The sequence below is a fragment of the Triticum aestivum genome, chromosome 7B, assembly GCF_018294505.1.
Source record: "Triticum aestivum cultivar Chinese Spring chromosome 7B, IWGSC CS RefSeq v2.1, whole genome shotgun sequence".
Classification (NCBI taxonomy): Eukaryota; Viridiplantae; Streptophyta; class Magnoliopsida; order Poales; family Poaceae; genus Triticum; species Triticum aestivum.
The window spans coordinates 482,015,697-482,039,216 of NC_057813.1; positions in this window are offsets into that span (position 1 = coordinate 482,015,697).

The window sequence follows — 23,520 nt, forward strand, 5'->3', positions numbered from 1 at the left end:
CTTTCCCCCACTACCCACGTCCATGTGGGTCCCCCCATGCAGGTGGGCCCCACTCCGGAACCTTCTAGAACCTTCCCGGTACAATACCGAAAAATCCCGAACATTTTCCGGTGGCCAAAATAGGACTTCCCATATATAAATCTTTACCTCCGGACCATTCCGGAACTCCTCGTGACGTCCGGGATCTCATTCGGGACTCCGAACAACATTCGGTAACCACATACAAACTTCCTTTATAACCCTAGCGTCATCGAACCTTAAGTGTGTAGACCCTACGGGTTCGGGAGACATGTAGACATGACCGAGACGTTCTCCGGTCAATAACCAACAGCGGGATCTGGATACCCATGATGGCTCCCACATGTTCCACGATGATCTCATCGGATGAACCACGATGTCAAGGACTTAATCAATCCCGTATTCAATTCCCTTTGTCTATCGGTATGTTACTTGCCTGAGATTCGATCGTCGGTATCCAATACCTTGTTCAATCTCGTTACCGGCAAGTCTCTTTACTCGTTCCGTAACACATCATCCCGTGATCAACTCCTTGGTCACATTGCGCATATGATGATGTCCTACCGAGTGGGCCCAGAGATACCTCTCCGTTTACACGGAGTGACAAATCCCAGTCTCGATCCGCATAAAACAATAGATACTTTCGGAGATACCTGTAGTGCAGCTTTATAGTCACCCAGTTACGTTGTGACGTTTGATACACCCAAAGCACTCCTACGGTATCCAGGAGTTACACGCTCTCATGGTCGAAGGAAGAGATACTTGACATTGGCAAAGCTCTAGCAAATGAACTACACGATCTTTTGTGCTAGTCTTAGGATTGGGTCTTGTCCATCACATCATTCTCCTAATGATGTGATCCCGTTATCAACGACATCCAATGTCCATAGCCAGGAAACCATGACTATCTGTTGATCACAACGAGCTAGTCAACTAGAGGCTCACTAGGGACATATTGTGGTCTATGTATTCACACGTGTATTATGATTTCCGGATAATACAGTTATAGCATGAATAAAAGACAATTATCATGAACAAGGAAATATAATAATAATAATACTTTTATTATTGCCTCTAGGGCATATTTCCAACACGTAGGCATTGGATCAGTGATGGATAATTATGTCGGATGCAATTCCTCATGTAATAGTTATAACATAGGGTGACACAGAACTAGCTCCAGTTCATCAATGTAATGTAGGCATGTATTTCATATATAGTCATACATGCTTATGGAAAAGAACTTGCATGACATATTTTGTCCTACCCTCCCGTGGCAGCGAGGTCCTGGTGGAAACTAAGGGATATTAAGGCCTCCTTTTAATAGAGTATCGGACAAAAGCATTAACACATAGTGAATACATGAACTCCTCAAACTACGGTCATCACCGAGAAGTATCCCGATTATTGTCACTTCGGGGTTGTCGGATCATAACACATAATAGGTGACTATAGACTAACAAGATAGGATCAAGAACTCACATATATTCATGAAAACATAATAGGTTCAGATCTGAAATCATGGCACTCGCGCCCTAGTGACAAGCATTAAGCATAGCAAAGTCATATCAACATCAATCTCAGAACATAGTGGATACTAGGGATCAAACCCTAACAAAACTAACTTGATTACATGGTAAATCTCATCCAACCCATCACCGTCCAACAGGCCTACGATGGAATTACTCACGCACGGCGGTGAGCATCATGAAATTGGTGATGGAGGATGGTTGATGATGACAACAGCGACGAACCCCCCTCTCCGGAGCCCCGAACGGACTCCAGATCAGCCCTCCCGAGAGAGATTAGAGCTTGGCGGCGGCTCTGTATCGTAAAGCGCAATGAAACATCCTCTCTGATTTTTTTTCTCCGTGAAATGGAATATATGGAGTTGGAGTTGAGGTTGGTGGAGCATCAGGGGGCCCACGAGACAGGGGGCGCGCCCAGGGGGAGGGGGGGCGCCCCCCACCCTCGTGGACAGGGTGTGCGCCCCCTGGCCTTGATTCTTTGCCAGTATTTTTTATATTTTTGAAAAGTTATCTCCGTGGATTTTCAAGCCATTCCGAGAACTTTTGTTTTCTGCACAATAAACAACACCATGGCAGTTCTGCTGAAAACAACGTCAGACCGGGTTAGTTTCATTCAAATCATGCAAGTTAGAGTTCAAAACAAGGGCAAAAGTGTTTGGAAAAGTAGATACGTTGGAGACGTATCACTGCAAGGATCTCATATGGGCCTTTATTAGGCCCGGAACGTGGCAGGCTGTTAATGGATCAGATCAAATATGGGCCAGCATTTAGCCCAAAACATGGCAGCCTGTTAATGGGCCGGCCCACTAGTGTCCTCAAAATCTTGTGGGCCTTTGGCTGGGCTGGCCCATTATGGTCGGCGAAATCTCATGGGCCTTTAGCTGGACCGGCCCATTATGGTCGATGAAATCTCGTGGGCCTTTAGCTGGGCCGGCCCATTATGGTCCACAAAATCTTGTGGGCCTTTAGCTGGGCCTGCCCATTATGGTCCGCAAAATCTTGTGGGCCTTTAGTTGAGCCGGCCCATTTAATCTTTATGGGCCACTTTTGGGCCGGTCCACGTGTCAACATATCATAGGCGCATCTCACCCATTGGATGAGTGACACATGTTGCCCGTGTTGGGTGCAAGTTTGGTTGTGCGCGCATGCAAGCACTGTTGACATTTGTTGGCGTGAGTCTCCTATTGGTTCGTAACTACTTTGCAAGTTACGAACTCCAAGATTCAGTACAATGCTAAAGCAAGTTAACTACTTCGCAAGTCAATAACTACAAGATTCAGTACAATACTAAATTCAGTTAACTACTTTCCAAGTCAGCAACTAAAAGATTCAGTACAATACAAAATTCAGCCAATAGTACAAAGATCAATAAACACTGATATTAAACTAATTCAGTTGCACACCAAAGTCCTTCAACAGGAAGGCAAGGACAAATTACCTACTTACCACATCCATAAAATCTCCTCCCAATGTCTATAACATCAAGTCCAACATATTTTTTGGCTCTAAACGGTGGTGAAGCTTGCATTTTATGGTCGGATCACCCGACGAACCACAGAAGGAAGCATCAATGGTGGTCTTCAGGTTTTCCTACTTTGACAAGAATCATGATTGTAGCTTAAATCATATCTGAAATGGAAAATTACCAGACCCAAACCCAAACTATAACCCTAACATAAACCCAAACAGTTGGGAATCTTACCCACAGATCGATGTCCATGCCGGTGTAGCTCTAGTCCTCTTTGCTGGTCTCCTCCTTGTCTTCGAGGAAGACATTGCGAGCCAGCGGTGAGGTTGACCGGTGCCGACGCAGAGGCGAGAGGGGTGGAGAGGTGCGTGGGCGACTTGGGTGAGAGATAGAGCTAAATTACTTAGCGTTGCCCACTGTTTCCGTGTAGGGAAACGCATCCTGACCACGCCGGTCGAGCTGCTGTTAACGGCCGATAGGCATCACATCGTCCACGCGCGTTCTTTTCCACGTCAAATTCTGTTCAAAAACGGTACAATGTATTTTGCCACAAGCGCGTTTCGACGTGGTGGAAAGTGCAATGTTTTGTAAAGTGATGGTTTTCTACTAATCACATCACTATTGTGGTGATTCTGTGCATTTTACTCTAACGCTCCCTTCTATCTTTCCATGTACCACAATAGTAGGGGACGAAATAAAATCACTTATTGTGTACAAGGGTTAGAAAATCACATCTCATTCACCTCTCATGGAAAACATTTATATACTTTCGTGAAAAAAAACATTTATTTACACTTTACTGCACATGCACACGGCCCCAATATCTATCCCAAGAAGTCACTCTCCATTTTGTTGGCCCACAAATAATTATGCATGCACTCAAGATAAAAAAAGGTCAAAGGAGAAAACGTCTTAATAGTACATCATGTGTGGAATCTCCAACGCGGAGCTTCAAACCACACACAACCGTTCGGATCGTGCGATCTGAAAATGTTTTTGAAGGAAATATGCCCTAGAGGCAATAATAAAGTTGTTATTTATATTTGCTTATATCATTATAAATGTTTATTATTCATGCTAGAATTGTATTAACCGGAAACTTAGTACATGTGTGAATACATAGACAAAATAAAGTGTCCCTAGTATGCCTCTACTTGACTAGCTCCTTAATCAAAGATGGTTATGTTTCCTGACCATAGACATGTGTTGTCATTTCATGAACGGGATCACATCATTAGAGAATCATGTGATGGACAAGACCCATCTGTTAGCTTAGCATAATGATCGATAAGTTTAACTCCTATTGCTTTCTTCATGACTTATACATGTTCCTCTGACTATGAGATTATGCAACTCCTGAATACCGGAGGAACACCTTGTGTGCTACAAAATGTCACAACGTATCTGGGTGATTATAAAGATGCTCTATAGGTGTCTCCGAAGGTGTTTGTTGGGTTGGCATAGATCGAGATTAGATTTGTCACTCAGTGTATCGGAGAGGTATCTCTAGGCCCTCTCGGTAATGCTCATCACTATAAGCCTTGCAAGCAATGTGACTAATGAGTTAGATGCGGTATGAAGCATTACGGAACAAGTAAAGAGACTTGCCGGTAACGAGATTGAACTAGGTATGAAGATACCGACAATCGAATCTCGGGAAAGTAACATACCGATGACAAAGGGAACAACATATGTTGTTGTGCGGTTTGACCGATAAAGATCTTCATGGAATATGTAGGAGCCAATATGAGTATCTAGGTTCTGCTGATGGTTATTGATCGAAGATGTGTCTCCATCATGTCTACATAGTTCTCGAACCCGTAGGGTCCGCACGCTTAACGTTTGATGATGATTTGTATTGTGAGTTATGTGTTTTTGATGACCGAAGTTTGTTTAGAGTCCCGGATGAGATCACGGACATAATGAGGAGTCTCGAAATGGCCGAGAGGTAAAGATTGATATATTGGAAGGTGGTATTCAGACACCGGAAGGGTTCCGGAGTGTATCGGGTACATACCGGAGTACCGGAGGGGTTACCGGAACCCACCGGTGCAAGATATGGGCCATATGGGCCGTGGGCGGGAGGTTAACCAGCCCACAAGGGGCTGTTGCACCCCCCACAAGGGAGGAGGCCGAATTGGACTAGGAAAAGGGGATGCCACCCCCCCTTTTCTTCTCCTACTCCCTCTCCCTTCCCCTTTTCCCCCTCCGGTCGAAGGAAAAAAGAAGGAGGGCCGAATCCTACTAGGTGTGGAGTCCTGGTAGGACTCCCCCCTCCCTTGGCGCACCCCTTGTGGCCGGCCTCTTCCCCTCCTCCTTTATATATGGGGTTGGGGGCCACCCCAAAGGCACAACATTGTCTTAGCCGTGTGCGGTGCCCCCCTCCACCATTTACTCCGCCGATAGTGTCATCATAGTGCTTAGGCGAAGCCCTGCTGAGATCACATTACCAACACCGGCATCACACCGTCGTGCTGACGGAACTCATAGAGTCCATCGACACTCTACTAGATCAAGAGATCGAGGGATGTCATCGAGCTGAATGTGTTCAGAACTCAGAGGTGTTGTACGTTCGGTACCTGGATCAGTTGGATCCTGAAGACGTTTGACTTCATCAACCGCGTTACCATAACGCTTCTGCTTTCGGTCTACAAGGGTATGTGGACACACTCTCCCCCTCTCGTTGCTATGCATCCCTAGATAGATCTTGTGTGAGCATAAGAAATTTTTGAAATAGCATGCTACGTTCCCCAACAATGGTAACAGAGCTAGGTTTATGCGTAGATGATATGCACGAGTAGAACACAAAGAGTTGTGGGCGACCAACGTCTTACTTTAATTCGGCGGTACTGTTGGATGAAGCGGCCCAGATAGACATTAAATGACCGCGTTCATGAGACTGGTTCTACCGATGCGCTTTGCACACAGGTGGCTGGTGGGTGTCTATATCTCCAACTTTAGTTGAATCGAGTTTGAATACGGCCGGTCCTTGTTGAAGGTTAAAACAGCACACTTGACGAAAAATCGTTGTGGTTTTGATGTGTAGGTAAGAACGGTTCTTGCTAGAAGCCCGTAGCAGCCACATAAAACTTGCAAGAACAAAGTAGGGGATGTCTAACTTGTTTTTGCAGGGCTTGTTGTGATGTGATATGGTCAAGACATGATGTGATATATATTGTTGTATGTGATGATCATGTTTTGTAACAAAGTTATCGGGAACTGGCAGGAACCATATGGTTATCGCTTTACTGTATGAAATACAATCGCCGTGTAATTGCTTAACTTTATCACTAAGCGTTAGCGATACCCGTAGAAGCAATAGTTAGCAAGACGAAAATGATGCTATGATGGAGATCAAGGTGTCAAGCCGGTGACAATGGAGATCATACGGTCCTTTGGAGATGGATATCAAAGGTACAAGATGATGATGGCCATATCATGTCACATATTTTGATTGCATGTGATGTTTATCCTCTATGCATCTTTTTTGCTTAGTATGGCGGTAGCATTATAAGATGATCCCTCACTAAATTTCAAGGTATAAGTGTTCTCCCTGAGTATGCACCGCTTGAAAGTGCAATTATCCCTGGGTGGTTTTGGTAATTCCTAACAACATATAGCTCATTGAGCTAATGCTATTTAAAGATAAATATTTCAGGAAAGCTCAATGTTTGGCATGGCATGGATGAGAAATGTGGACCCCTCAAAATGCTAAGGACAAAAGGATTGGCTCAAGATCAAAGCACAAGACTCTACATTTTCCATTTTAGTGATCCAAGATCACATTGAGTCTATAGGAAAGCCAATACTATCAAGAGGGGGTGAGGTGTTGCTTAATGAGTTTCTTGCTTGAAGTGCTTAGTGATATGCTCCAAAAAACCCTCAACTAGATTCTCACATCCAACTATGTCCCAAACCAAAAGTCAAACTCGGCCCCACCGAAACTTTCTATCCGGCGCCACTGAGTTCACTTGACATAGCCACTGCCACAAACCCTAGTCTTTTTTGTCTCACCGATAGGGATCTCGGTCTCACCAAAATGGGATTGTAATCTCTATGTTTCCATTTGTAACATTTCTGTCAAACCGAGATGAGCGATCGGTCCCACCGAGATTGCAATGCAAACTCTCTGTTTCCCTTTCGTAACGTTTCGGTCCAACCGAGATGAGCGAATCGGTCCGACCGAGTTTGCCTGACTAACTCTCTGGTTAGCTTATTACCAAAATCGGTCCCACTGAGTTTACGTTATGCCCTAACCCTAACGATATCGGTCCCACCGAGTTGACATGTCGGTCCCACTGAAATTCCTAACAGTCACATTATGAACGAAATCGGTCTGACCGAGTTTCATGATTCGGTTCCATCGAGTTTGGTAAGTTGTGTGTAACGGTTAGATTTTGTGTGGAGGCTATATATATGTCACGCCCAATATGCGACCCTATCCTAAAGGAACTCGAAGGTCCCACTAAGGATAGAAGAACATATTGGAGATGCTTTTTGCAAGGTGGATATCATTACATCAACATTACATAATAGATGGGGAAACATACAAGAGGCATACAATGCCACATGAATACATCAATACATCATATAAATGATCAACATCCAACTACGGATGAAACACAAATAGAAACTCAACGAAGTCCACCCTGCTAGCCCAGGCTACCAACCTGGAACCTATCCCCTGATCGAAGAAGCAGAAGAAGAACTCCAAAACAAGCAAGCATCAAAACAATAAGCTACAGCACCTCAACATAAGAACAAAAGGCATGGGCATGAAGTACAGGTAAAGCATGACAAAACATGAACACTGAGCTATCTCCGGAAATCACTAGAACATGCTCAAAAGGACATGGCTAGATTGCAAATTATAACAGTTTCAAAGACTTAGCAGAAATCACTGGACATGGCAGAAAGAACATCAGGTTGCAATGTTTAAAGCTATCAAACAACATGCTACAGGAACTTAACATGGCACACAAAGGCATGGCATGCTAATACTAAAGACAAATAACAAAACTCCCTTACTGAACTAATTCCAAAGATCAACAGAAAACATGGTAGCATCCATGCAAACATGGCAAATGATATGAGAGATTCAGACATGGCAGGAACAACAATAAATAGGCATGTTGGTGAGCCTGTACAACTCACCGCAGAGCAATACATGACATGAAAAGGCAACCAAGAGTAAGACGACATAATTATGAAGCTAAGAATGGCAAGAGCAAGTTCATAGAGTGCATGCATCACTAGCAAAACACATGGCAAAACTGAACTTAACCTTAACAGGCTGACCGCAACATTATTTAGCAAGTTTGGAGCATGATAACAATAAGCTACAGCAGGCTATAAATGCAACCAGGGGTATCGATGGATATATCATGACATGTATAACAAAACATCCTTAGTTAATATTTCTAGATTATGCATAGAATGACTTGTAGCAGCAGGTTTATATAGCATCATGATATAGCAGATTCAGCCTAGCAAAACAGTAACAGCAAGTACCCTACTACACAAGCTTGATGCACTGACTACAAGACTCACAAAATTACATGGATTGCACGGCTGTAAAGATGGCATGATGTAGTACAAAACACATGTAGAAATCAAGATCATAGGATGCACACACAAAATGCAACGAAAGAGATAAAACAGCAAGTTCTGTTAACGGACAGCAGTTAACATCATATAGCACTCTTGCAACGATGATTCGGGCATCGAGATGGACTCAAATAAGCATGTCACACTGGAAGGAAATTAAGAGCATCTCATGATGAACATTCTGATATATTATGCACGCAAAACTGAGATATATACAAGAAGTTACAGCAGGTCAAAGATGCACACATATCATTAGTTTTCAGGGACATACGAAATATCACCTCGCGGGAAAAAGTCAACGCGGGATCGGGCGGAGCTGGATGGCGTGGGCGCGTTTGGATGGTGGGATGTGGGCGTCCAGGGTTGGGGCGGCACAGATCTGGTGGCCGGACCTCCGGCGAGCTCGTGATGGCCGGAGTGAGCGGGGGATGGCCGGAGGAGGCCGTGGGTTGCCAGATCCGGTCGGGATCCGGTGGATCCGACCGGCCGGCGTCGGGTCTGGCCAACGGTGGCGGCGGGCGGTCCGAGGAGGCGGGAGCCCTTGGCGGCGGCGGCGAGGTCGCGACCTCTAACGAGGAGGCGCGGCGGTGGGCGAAGGGCGACGCCGACGGGAGGTGGCGTAGGCGCTCGATGTCAGGACCCCGACTCGATGCCACATAGGTCTAGCATGTAACACCTCTTATCACTTTGCGGCCTCACGCACGGTATTCCCACGGGGGTCACCTTACCTTTGCCCGGGACCGTTTGCGTCTTTTGGCACACGTATAGGATAGTGTCGCTAGCACCCATATGATAAGGAGCCCGGGCTGACATGGCTAGTCGTAAACCCAAAGTGGCACAGACTTACAGGGACAGGCATCCATGACCCAGCATCGAACGTGTCGGTCATCAGCAAGTGTGTCCGGGCTGTAGCACTGGGCTAGCAGGACTCCGGTAAACCGGGCTGTAGCGGTCTAACAGGCCTCCGATACTCAATGCGTGACATTTCCCCGAAGGGACAGACACAGGAACGAAGAAGGACACATGCCGGCCAGCCTAAGTGTTTCGGAGCAGTAGCAAGCTACCATGGCTCGGTGGAAACACTAGGAGACATTTCCCCGTAAGAGAGGCTACTAAAGATAAACAACTAGATGGTCAGATCCCACACATACCAAGCATTTCAATAACATACACACAATATGCTCGATATGTGCAAATACAACATGGCATCACAACATGACTCTACGACTCAAGTAATTTATTCAATAGGCTCCGAGGAGCGAGATATTACAAACATGGGTCTCATGACCCAACAATCAGAGCATACAAGTCAAAGCACAAGCGGAAGCTATCATGTCTGGGTACAGACATCTATAACTGAAAAAGGCTGAGAAGCCTGACTATCTACCAGATCCTGCCGAGGCACAAGATCGTAGCTGAGGTAACAAGCTAAACGTCGAAGTCCATGCGGAACTACTAGCGAGACCGAAGTCTCTCTGCAAAAACATAAAATAGGCAAACGTGAGTACAAATGTACCCAGCAAGACTTACATCAGAACTATCTACATATGCATCATTATCAACAAAGGGATGGTGGGGTTTAACTGCAGCAAGCCAGCTTTGACTCAGTGGCTATCCTGAACTACGACTGCAATGTAACTCTTTTGAGGTGGCGCACATGAGTCCACATATTCACCATATCAATACACCACTATGGATCCGCTCCCGTCTCCCTACGAGGACACCATCCATAGCACTCACGCTTATCTTGCATATTTTAGGGTATCCACTTTCACTTGTCTATGAACTGATATAAGCAACCCAGAAGTCCTTTACCGCGGACACGGCTATTCGAATAGATGATGTTAACCCTGCAGGGGTGTACTTCTTCACACACGCTCTCACCACTTACCGCCGTTTACACGACATGTACTCGGCAACCTTCAAGCGGAAGCCCAACGTGGGTGTCGGCCACGGCCTACCTAAACACTCAAGTCTCTAGTCCAGGTTTATCGCCTATTCGGGTTCCATCCATGAGGAGATCCGGCCGGAGTTTCGCTCACAGCCCCAAACGATGTGAACAGGGTTCCCGAGACACCAAACGGGCGCCCGGTACACCGTGCCACGTGCCTACCGCATCACATCCCACCCCTACGGTCAGCGCTGCGCACGGCCTCCAGCATACTACAAACACCAGAAACTACTTGCAACTCCTGGACAGAGGACAAGGGTGATCAAGAAGCCGAGAGGGTCCATTGGTTTCGGGCCCAATGCATGGTAGTAGCTGAATCATGGATCACAAACACAGAACTCAGTTCCTGAGGACGGCTGCAATGAGACAACCCACCATGTACTCCTACATGGCCTCTCACCGCTACCTTTACCAAATCGTGTTCACACATTTAGCTCACACACAGTAGGACATGTTCACACACCTCTGATTCATCCCCGATGAATCAGACCTGACTCAACTCTAAGCAGTAGCAGGCATGAAAAACAAGCATGAATGAGTAGGCACAACAGGTCTCAAACAACTCCTACTCATGCTAGTGGGTTTCATCTATTTACTGTGGCAATGACAGGTCATGCAGAGGATAAAGGGGTTCAGCTACCGCAGCAAGTAACAGATAAATCGGTATTGTCCTAATGCAGTAAAAGAGAGCAGGAGCGAGAGAGTGGGATTTTATCGGAATGAACAAGGGGGTTTTGCTTGCCTGGCACTTCTGAAGATAACATTGAGTCTTCATTAGTGTCAACGATCACATCATCGGTATCGCGTCTATCGAGAGGGGACAAATACCGGCAACACAGAAAGGAACACAATCAATGCAATGCACAATATGATGCATGCTCATGACATGGCAATATGAACGTGTTTTGAGCTAATGCAACTAGCAACAGATTAAATGAAGTTGGTTTGAATATAATATTCAAATTCAAACTCCATATGTGATTAATTAAATGCCCTTTATATGATTTGTGCTAAACAGCAGCTATAAGTTGTTCTAACATGCATGAAAATGGTACAGATGGATTCCTTGAATTTTTCTGATGATTTTTCATATATAAATTATTTAATTTGGAGTTACGGTTAATTTTCTATGATTTATTGAAGTTTTAGCTATTTTCTGGAATTTCCTGATTAATATTAAATCCAGAAATGATTATGGCGTCAGCACCACGTCATAGTGACGTCAGCAGGGTCAACCGGGCGTCCCAGGTCAAACCTGACGTGTGGGGACCACACGTCAGTGACACAGTTAACTAACCTAAGTTTAATTAGAGCCTGGGCCCGCATGTCAGTGTCCTATCTACTTAACTAAGTTAGTTAACACTAACTTAACCTGGTACTAATTAAACAGGGGGGCTGGGCCCACACGTCAGTCCGGCGAGGTCAAAGGGTCAAACCCCCTGGTCGGCGGGGTCAACTCGCCGGCGTTTAGCCGCCGGCGAGGCTAAACGCGGCGTGCAGGTGCGGGTTTCACGTACAGGGCACCGTTCGGGGTGCCGTTGGGCTCTATGGATAGCTGGGAGTGGGCCGCGGCGAGTGGTGCAGGTAGTTGGGTTCGGGGTCGCCGGAAAAGGCGCCGGCGACGTGTTTGGCGGCGGCCGGAGCTCGGGTGTCAACGGAATCGATGACACGGCGCGCGGGAGGACCAGCGGTATGCACCTACATGATCTATGAGAGCTCACGAACCCAACGGAGGCACGCACGTGACCATTTGGTCACCGGAGCCTCGTCGGCGACGACCTCGTGCGGCGGCGGCATACGGGACTCGCGGTCATCGACGTTGCAGCAAGAAATCGACCATGGGGAGAGGGGGAGATGACGGTGGGGCTCACAGGGATTCGAACGGCGCCGTCGTTGAGCTCGGGGAGGGACTGGGCGATGCAGACCGACGGGCGAAGTCCGGCGGCAGATGCGGCGGTGACGAGCTCGGAGGCATCGTCACAAGGTGTCCGGCGGTGCTTGGCTTGGTGGGGAGGTCGAGGATGTCGTGACGGAGCTCCTGGGCTGCTCAAGGGGACGAGGGAGGGGCCATGGCCGCGGTGGTTCTCGTCGGCGGCGGCGGGCGCGTTCGGTGAGGAGAACAGAGGAGGGGGAGAGTGTTCGGGGAAGAGAGAGGGAGCAGCGAGGGAGGAAGAGGAGCGAGGGGACACGAGGCGTCGTCGTGGCGTCGCTAGGGAGACCGGGGGAAGCAGGAGGTGGCTGGGGCATCGCCAGCGCTCGCCACCGAGCAGCTTCGGTGCGAGGGGAGGAAGACGACAGGAGAAGGGTGGGCTGGGCTGCACTGGGCCGGTCCTGTTGGGCCACCAGGTGGGCTTCACAGGTAAGTCCAGGTGGTTCTGCTCCTTTTTTTTAATTCTGTTCTGTTTTTCTTTTATTTAATTCTTTTGCCACTGTTTTGAATTAAAAATAATAATTCAAACAATGCCAAAGCTCCTCTGAATATTTTTATTTTGCTAGATGGACTTTTCCAAAAGCTCATAAAATAATTCAGGGATATTTGAAATTATATTCTAATTATATGAATATAATTCAAATTCAAATAGCTAATGAATTAAATTCAAAGTCCCAAAAATAAACCCTTAAAAATGTTCAATATTTTGGTTGGGACCAGAACCCTTGCCAAAAATTATCAAACATTTAAGAAGAGCATCTTGGAACAATGAATGAGATTTTTTTAGGGTTTCTGCCCTTCTTTTATTTAGGGTTTTGAGGCTTCCAACAATCCTCAATTCATGTTTCAGAAATTTAAATATGATGCCTGGATGAAGATGCAACTATTTACAACAATATTCTAGGGCTGTGACAACTCACCCCCACTAAACAAAAATCTCGTCCCGAGATTCAAGCGTAGGGTAAGGTGAAGGGAAAACGCAACTAGTATAATCTTCACGATCCAGGGTGCACTTCATAGGAGCGTTGATTCGATCACCATCATTGCCTCGAAGTCTTTCTCTAAGAAATCCTGTCAACATGACATGGAGGGAAGAAGGAGACTCTAGAAGGGTCGATCTTCTCGAAGATCGAACAATTCACGGAATGAGACATAGGACCATCTCTCGGGTTGAGACACGAGATACACATCAAGAGGGGTGGAGAGAAACGGATGATGAAGGTTCACTAGGTGGACAACGATTCCACACCTAAGAAGGTGGTGAACGGTTGTCAACGTAGCGAGGAGTTGAGTTGCCATGATACCACAACGAGACACCTTCGGAACCGTGACTCGTAGATATCTCCCCTTTAAGTGGCAAAAAGAATTACCTTTGATATAGATATCATTGAGACTCTCTATATCAGCCTAAGGCAAATCACAGCAATCGATTGGTGGGGGTCGGTAGAATGGCATACTCAGACTTGGATGATGTTGATTACCTTGTTGAAGACAACGTAATGGATGATTTTGCTTATCACCAGAAATGGAAGAGACCCATGGTAGAATGGCACATTGGCGGTGCAAGCTGGGAACAAAATGCAAATGCTGGGAATGATTCTGGTAACTGGGGAAGAACCCAACAATAGAGAGTGAATTCACTGTTTGAAAAGATCATAGCATTGCCGAGGAAACTGAGAGGAATCCCAGTTAGTGCCGATGATAACTCATAGCGCTTGTGCGTGCTCTCAAGAACTTGAGCATTTCCATATTCATCAAGGTTTTACCAACATCCGTGTCAAGGGTCTGGTAACACAACCTACTACCATGATGAATGGTGATGGAGGATGCAGATGCAAAGGAAGATAACACTTCTCAGATTTCATCTTAGCGGGGCCAAGGGAATAAAATCTGGATGATCGACCGAGAGACATTTAGCACTCCGCTTCTAATGTTCTCCTTGATGTGCTAGTATAACCCATTCATAGATATGGTTTGATATCTAAAACATCAAGTAAAAGGTCGGACTTCGGGAACACAAAAATCCATAGGGGCAACTAGGGAGTAAACCCTACGAAATCCCTATGGGGAGGTGGCCAACTTCTCCAATCAAGATACTACAATAATAGGTCTCCTGGCGGGGTGTGTTGGCCACGACATCCACCTTACCGGTTTCCGAGGGACCGATATTATAGTTCTTGGAAATGTTCCAAACCATCATATCTGCCTGAGATTCAGATCTGGTTGGTGTCAGGATATTCCAGACTCATCGAGTCTAGGAAGGAAAACGAAAGTTTGCAACACAAATCGACGAGATGACGTTGCGAGATTCTCGGGAAATGAACTACGATAGTAAGCTCCAAAACATGAGCTGGTTCTGCTACAAACATGTGAACACGTTGTCCCAGACAAGCATGACCACGTGGTAGTCTTATAATAAAACACTACCGTGTTCAGGTGGGGAACCATCAACGAGGATATCAAAATCCTTGCATAAGGTATACTCTTAAGAAGGAACTTCTTCTCCTTGAACAAATCAATCAGTGGCTTGGTGTGCTCGGAACACATATGGAATGAAGGTTGCAAGTCTCCAAACCATAGGATACTTCGCACATATGCATGACTGACTTGGGAAGATTCCAGAGGAAGCAAAACTAGCTTTCTCAAATTCACGGCGGCAACTTTCACCAAATGCACGTGTATAAGAGGAAGTCACTCCTTTCATCAAACAAATACTTCATGCGCTAGCATGAAGAAAATGCTTCAAAAGTTTCCAACACTAGCTTAATGTTCAGCAAAATTATGGAGAAGACAAGGATGTTGTCAATGGGCTCAACAACAATTCATCTAGGTTTCCTTTTAAAAGGAATTCCATAGTTAAGTGAACACGGTGATAGCATTGGTCAGACCAAAGATGTAATGGTGTATGCTCGAGGGATCAACCACGAATAAGACAACATTACGAGCATCGTTGGTACTGATTTGATTTGACGATAGCCCACACTCAAATCAAAGGATTGATAAGACAATAGGTCCAACAACTGATCACAGGGACCAATCGATGAAGATATCATGTTTCTTCAACACACACTACACAAGAATATCCCTTTGGAACGAACTAAGTCAGGCAAGATTTTATCTTCCAACTCTCCAAGTTGTTGTCTAGCTTAACCAACTAGCTCAGGGATATCTAACACCGGTCTTGGAGAGAGGGTGGTTCACAAGAACCCAACTTGATCACAAGCTCAACACAGCGGTCAGGTGACAACCTGGTAATACTTCCGAGAAGATATTCGGAAAATCACGAACCACCGGTATGTTACTAAGCTCGAGAACAATCTTGCTTTTCAGGGCAAGACGATATGATCAGTAGGGCAAGGATTTGAAATAATCCTAACTCATCGATCGAGGAGTGAACCAAGAGAATGGACTAGGTAGCACGATCAATCTTAGAATGATGATTCACTAACCAACATGCTAAGAATGAAACTATTGTCCTTTAACTACCAAGCAACAAGGTTGCTAGGGGTATTGATTTCACACATCACGATTCACTTGTCGACATTCCGGTTATAACCACACGGAACCGAGGAATGAGTAATGATGGCGAGAAGTATCACTGTACCAGTAGTTCATAGGATGGTGTGCAATTCCTATAACAATCCCGATATAAAGATGGTAATACTCCAAGGTAGAACAGAACAAAAGCTGGATTAGTAATTTGATCTGCGGAGCACAACTTCTTCGACCCAATCCTGGATATGGAAGAGGTACTGGAGTTTGTTTCTCCTAGTCATTATGCGATAGAATGGCTTGACGGACCACAAGAGTAATAGGCATCGATAACACGAATGCACACATAATCTTGACTATCAATTGATAAACGAGGGTCAGAAGACAACTAAAGAGGGACAACTCAAAGGAACATACGATTTTCTGAGTTGTGGATGCATGGTTTAGCATGTTGAACGAAGTTCAACATATTTCTTCCGGATAACCCATGCAGAAAGGTAGAACTGGCAGAGCCACAATATATAATGGAGAACTCATCAAGAATAATCCTGTTGTGATATTTCAGTTCAACGAGGAACTTCTGCCATAAGTAGTTCATGGTATTTGGAAGAAGAAGATACCACGGACTTCAAGGACTATCGCAAAGGTTACTAATATCCTAAAGGCACTAGCAATTACTATCAACATGAAGTAGGTAGAGTGAATCTCGGGTTCAAGAACCCAGGAACAGAATACCTATTACTAAGTAGCATCACGGGATTCTTTCAAAAATAATGGCCAGAATCATCACACTGGGGATACAAAAGCATTGCTAAATTACTAGATGATCCCCTAAGACACCTAGGGTCATAATAATATCTCCAACATAATGTCAAGGCAATAGAATACCTCAACTCAACAATTAGTGTGATTGAGCTGGCATAAAGGAACATCGAAAGCAGAGGGAAAGGATTTTGCAAATGCATCAGACTGTTTAGAAACCTGGAATGACTCGGACAGCATAACGGATGTAAATGCTCAGAAAAGATTTGAGACATTCACAAAAATGGTGGCATAACCACTCAGAGGCACAATATCAAGGTCTCGAGATCAACAGTTAACATACAGAAGTACTAGGAACTGAAACGAGGCTTAAGTCCAACAATCTATAAGTCTACGGATTAGTAACACGTGATCCTGATAGAAAGAAGAGATAGCTTAGTTCTTAATCCCCGTAGGAAATATAAGATGACTCAGATCAGAAGGGCATAAAGTATAAGGAGTAAAAAGAGCCTTACGTTCCATCCCACAATCAATTCCCTTATATAACTAAAGAATTTCTAGACTCAACTTCGACCAGTTTGGCTTGGTAATCCTACAGGCAGTCAAGCTCTGATACCAACGCTGTCAGGACCCCGACTCGATGCCACATAGGTCTAGCATGTAACACCTCTTATCACTTTGCGGCCTCACGCACGGTATTCCCACGGGGGTCGCCTTACCTTTGCCCGGGACTGTTTGCGTCTTTTGGCACACGTATAGGATAGTGTCGCTAGCACCCATATGATAAGGAGCCCGGGCTGACATGGCTAGTCGTAAACCCAAAGTGGCACAGACTTACAGGGACAGGCATCCATGACCCAGCATCGAACGTGTCGGTCATCAGCAAGTGGGTCCGGGCTGTAGCACTGGGCTAGCAGGACTCCGGTAAACCGGGCTGTAGCGGGCTAACAGGCCTCCGATACTCAATGTGTGACATTTCCCCGAAGGGACAGACACAGGAACGAAGAAGGACACATGCCGGCCAGCCTAAGTGTTCCGGAGCAGTAGCAAGCTACCATGGCTCGGTGGAAACACTAGGAGACATTTCCCCGTAAGAGAGGCTACTAAAGATAAACAACTAGATGGTCAGATCCCACACATACCAAGCATTTCAATAACATACACACAATATGCTCGATATGTGCAAATACAACATGGCATCACAACATGACTCTACGACTCAAGTAATTTATTCAATAGGCTCCGAGGAGCGAGATATTACAAACATGGGTCTCATGACCCAACAATCAGAGCATACAAGTCAAAGCACAAGCGGAAGCTATCATGTCTGGGTACAGACATCTATAACTGAAAAAGGCAGAGAAGCCTGACTATCTACCAAATCCTGCCGAGGCACAAGATCGTAGCTGAGGTAACAAGCTAAACGTCGAAGTCCATGCGGAACTACTAGCGAGACCGAAGTCTCTCTGCAAAAACATAAAATAGGCAAACGTGAGTACAAATGTACCCAGCAAGACTTACATCAGAACTATCTACATATGCATCATTATCAACAAAGGGATGGTGGGGTTTAACTGCAGCAAGCCAGCTTTGACTCGGTGGCTATCCTGAACTACGACTGCAATGTAACTCTTTTGAGGTGGCGCACATGAGTCCACATATTCACCATATCAATACACCACTATGGATCCGCTCCCGTCTCCCTACGAGGACGCCATCCATAGCACTCACGCTTATCTTGCGTATTTTAGGGTATCCACTTTCACTTGTCTATGAACTGATATAAGCAACCCAGAAGTCCTTTACCGCGGACACGGCTATTCGAATAGATGATGTTAACCCTGCAGGGGTGTACTTCTTCACACACGCTCTCACCACTTACCGCCGTTTACACGACATGTACTCGGCAACCTTCAAGCGGAAGCCCAACGTGGGTGTCGGCCACGGCCTACCTAAACACTCAAGTCTCTAGTCCAGGTTTATCGCCTATTCGGGTTCCATCCATGAGGAGATCCGGCCGGAGTTTCGCTCACAGCCCCAAACGATGTGAACAGGGTTCCCGAGACACCAAACGGGCGCCCGGTACACCGTGCCACGTGCCTACCGCATCACAGCCCACCCCTACGGTCAGCGCTGCGCACGGCCTCCAGCATACTACAAACACCAGAAACTACTTGCAACTCCTGGACAGAGGACAAGGGTGATCAAGAAGCCGAGAGGGTCCATTGGTTTCGGGCCCAATGCGTGGTAGTAGCTGAATCATGGATCACAAACACAGAACTCAGTTCCTGAGGACGGCTGCAATGAGACAACCCACCATGTACTCCTACATGGCCTCTCACCGCTACCTTTACCAAATCGTGTTCACACATTTAGCTCACACACAGTAGGACATGTTCACACACCTCTGATTCATCCCCGATGAATCAGACCTGACTCAACTCTAAGCAGTAGCAGGCATGACAAACAAGCATGAATGAGTAGGCACAACAGGGCTCAAACAACTCCTACTCATGCTAGTGGGTTTCATCTATTTACTGTGGCAATGACAGGTCATGCAGAGGATAAAGGGGTTCAGCTACCCCAGCAAGTAACAGATAAATCGGTATTGTCCTAATGCAGTAAAAGAGAGCAGGAGCGAGAGAGTGGGATTTTATCGGAATGAACAAGGGGGTTTTGCTTGCCTGGCACTTCTGAAGATAACATTGAGTCTTCATCAGTGTCAACGATCACATCATCGGTATCGCGTCTATCGAGAGGGGACAAATACCGGCAACACAGAAAGGAACACAATCAATGCAATGCACAATATGATGCATGCTGATGACATGGCAATATGAATGTGTTTTGAGCTAATGCAACTAGCAACAGATTAAATGAAGTTGGTTTGAATATAATATTCAAATTCAAACTCCATATGTGATTAATTAAATGCCCTTTATATGATTTGTGCTAAACAGCAGCTATAAGTTGTTCTAACATGCATAAAAATGGTACACATGGATTCCTTGAATTTTTCTGATAATTTTTTATATATAAATTATTTAATTTGGAGTGACGGTTAATTTTCTATGATTTATTGAAGTTTTAGCTATTTTCTGGAATTTCCTGATTAATATTAAATCCAGAAATGATTATGGCGTCAGCACCACGTCACAGTGACGTCAGCAGGGTCAACCGGGCGTCCCAGGTCAAACCTGACGTGTGGGGACCACACGTCAGTGACACAGTTAACTAACCTAAGTTTAATTAGAGCCTGGGCCCGCATGTCAGTGTCCTATCTACTTAACTAAGTTAGTTAACACTAACTTAACCTGGTACTAATTAAACAGGGGGGCTGGGCCCACACGTCAGTCCGGCGAGGTCAAAGGGTCAAACCCCCTGGTCGGCGGGGTCAACTCGCCGGCGTTTAGCCGCCGGCGAGGCTAAACGCGGCGGTGCAGGTGTGGGTTTCACGTACAGGGCACCGTTCGGGGCGCCGTTGGGCTCTATGGATAGCTGGGAGTGGGCCGCGGCGAGTGGTGCAGGTAGTTGGGTTCGGGGTCGCCAGAAAAGGCGCCGGCGACGTGTTTGGCGGCGGCCGGAGCTCGGGTGTCGACGGAATCGACGACACGGCGCGCGGGAGGACCAGCGGTATGCACCTACATGATCTACGAGAGCTCACGAACCCAACGGAGGCACGCACGTGACCATTTGGTCACCGGAGCCTCGTCGGCGACGACCTCGTGCGGCGGCGGCATACGGGACTCGCGGTCATCGACGTTGCAGCAAGAAATCGACCATGGGGAGAGGGGGAGATGACGGCGGGGCTCACAGGGATTCGAACGGCGCCGTCGTTGAGCTCGGGGAGGGACTGGGTGATGCAGACCGACGGGCGAAGTCCGGCGGCAGATGCGGCGGTGACGAGCTCGGAGGCATCGTCACAGGGTGTCCGGCGGTGCTTGGCTTGGTGGGGAGGTTGAGGATGTCGTGACGGAGCTCCTGGGCTGCTCAAGGGGACGAGGGAGGGGCCATGGCCGCGGTGGTTCTCGTCGGCGGCGGCGGGCGCGTTCGGTGAGGAGAACAGAGGAGGGGGAGAGTGTTCGGGGAAGAGAGAGGGAGCAGCGAGGGAGGAAGAGGAGCGAGGGGACACGAGGCGTCGTCGTGGCATCGCTAGGGAGACCGGGGGAAGCAGGAGGTGGCCGGGGCATCGCCAGCGCTCGCCACCGAGCAGCTTCGGTGCGAGGGGAGGAAGACGACAGGAGAAGGGTGGGCTGGGCTGCGCTGGGCCGGTCCTATTGGGCCACCAGGTGGGCTTCACAGGTAAGTCCAGGTGGTTCTGCTCCTTTTTTTTTAATTCTGTTCTGTTTTTCTTTTATTTAATTCTTTTGCCACTGTTTTGAATTAAAAATAATAATTCAAACAATGCCAAAGCTCCTCTGAATATTTTTATTTTGCTAGCCAAAAGCTCATAAAATAATTCAGGGATATTTGAAATTATATTCTAATTATATGAATATAATTCAAATTCAAATAGCTAATGAATTAAATTCAAAGTCCCAAAAATAAACCCTTAAAAATGGTCAATATTTTGGTTGGGACCAGAACCCTTGCCAAAAATTATCAAACATTTAAGAAGAGCATCTTGGAACAATGAATGAGATTTTTTTAGGGTTTCTGCCCTTCTTTTATTTAGGGTTTTGAGGCTTCCAACAATCCTCAATTCATGTTTCAGAAATTTAAATATGATGCCTGGATGAAGATGCAACTATTTACAACAATATTCTAGGGCTGTGACACTCGAAGCGGGCGGCGGGGATGCTTGCCGACGGCAGGCACGGGGCGGCGCTCGGGGCGGCGACCGCGGGCGGCGCCGTTGGAGCGCTACGGCGGTGGGCCAGGCGCGGTCAGGGATGGCGGACCGGCGGTGGGGCTGCGGCGCGCGGGGCACGGCTCGGGCCTAGTGCGGGCGCGGGCGGGCTGGCCGTGGGCCTCGTGGGCCGCGGCAGTGGAAAGGAGAGAGAGGAGGCGCATGTGACACGTGGTGGCGATGGATTTGTTCGAGGGCGGCGGCGGACATGTCCGGCGGCGGGGAGGATTTGTCCAGCGTGCGAGGAGGAAGGAGGCTAGGGTTTGGACGCAGATTTCGGAGGGGGAGATGTATTTATAGGTAGAGGGTGCTAGGAGACTCCAAATGGAGTGCGGTTTTCGCCCACACGATCGTGATTGAACGACCGAGAGCATGGAAGGGGTTTGGATGGGCTCATTGGCTGTGGTGAAGTGGGGCTGGGCTGCAAAGAGAGAGGGGTTTCGGGCTACGCGGTTAACAGTTGGGGCGTCAAACAGACTCCAAATGGAACGAAATTTGATGGGCAGTCTACCGGTGATATACCAAGGCCACTCGGCAAATCTTGGTCCATTCCAAGAACGTTTTTCTCCCGCTCATGAAACAAGGTCTGAGAGGTGCGACGGGCGTGTGCGAGTGTGTTTGTGCTCATAACGGACAACGGAGAGAACAGGGGGAACCCGAACGGATGCAAGTTTTGAAAAACATGCAGATGAATTTAGATGATGACATGCCAAAATGCAACATGCAAGAAAATGACATGGCAACAACCGCGAACAACTGGATGACACCTGGCGCATCGAATCCGGGGTGTTACAACTCTCCTCCACTAACAAGAGATCTCGTCCCGAGATCTTAAGGCCGAGACGGAAGGGAAAAAAAGGAAGAGGCGAAGTAAGAATGCAAGAGAGAAGATGAACAAGGTCGAGAGCACTCGGTTAGAAAACATGAACGACGAATATGACGAAAATCAAATGCCCATGGAAACCAGATAGACTCTGAAACCACTCCGGTTAGAACAAGATAGAAAAGGAATGAATCAAAAGAATTTGGGCAGCGCTCCGGCTGAAAATGGAAAGAATAGAACATGAACTTCACAAGATGGGATGGCACTTGACGAGATGAACAATGCAATGCCTCCGGAAGAATTGAAAGAATGGAATGAAAAGAACTTAGAAGGAAGGGTTGAACGGAGTTGCTAGGAAAATCAACAATGAAAGAATAAGCTTATTGTGGACTTATGGAAAATATCTCAAAACTTAAGGTGAAATTATGCCATAACCAAATGTCTAAATAGCTGAGAAGAACGAAGAAATGCAAAACTCCACTTCAGAAGAAAACGGAGAATTATTTGCACTTCGAGACGCGAGAAGAAAAGATACTTGAACTCCACCAACAAAATCTTGATGAACTCTTGGAGAATGAATTAAATCATGAAGAACCACCATGAAGAACTCCGGTGACAAAAGGATGACGAGATAGAATGAAGGATGAAAGAATAAGATTAGAGCCTTGCAGTGATTTAGATGGAGGTTCCGACGAAATGGCCGAGGGAATTTGAACTCTGGAAAAGAAAATATGAAAACACTTGGAACTGCTCAAGAACAAACTCTGAAGGAAGGGATTACTTGACAACGATGAAGTAAGAATAAGAATTACATTATGCTTATCCTCATCCAATTTGATTGATGACAAGAAGATCTGGCATGCAACTTATTCTTCTTGAAAAGGATTAAGGGGGGTATATGGCGCTAAACTTGAGAAAGTCTTCATGAACCACCAGTAGGATTGGAAAAACGAATGAATTAATATGATAATCAAAGAAAAAGAATCTGAAAGAACCACCATTAGAATTCGGAAGTGACTGACGAAAGAGAATGAATCACCGGAAGAATTAGAAGAACCAGTATGCTCGAGGGAAATTTAGATGCAAAAGAA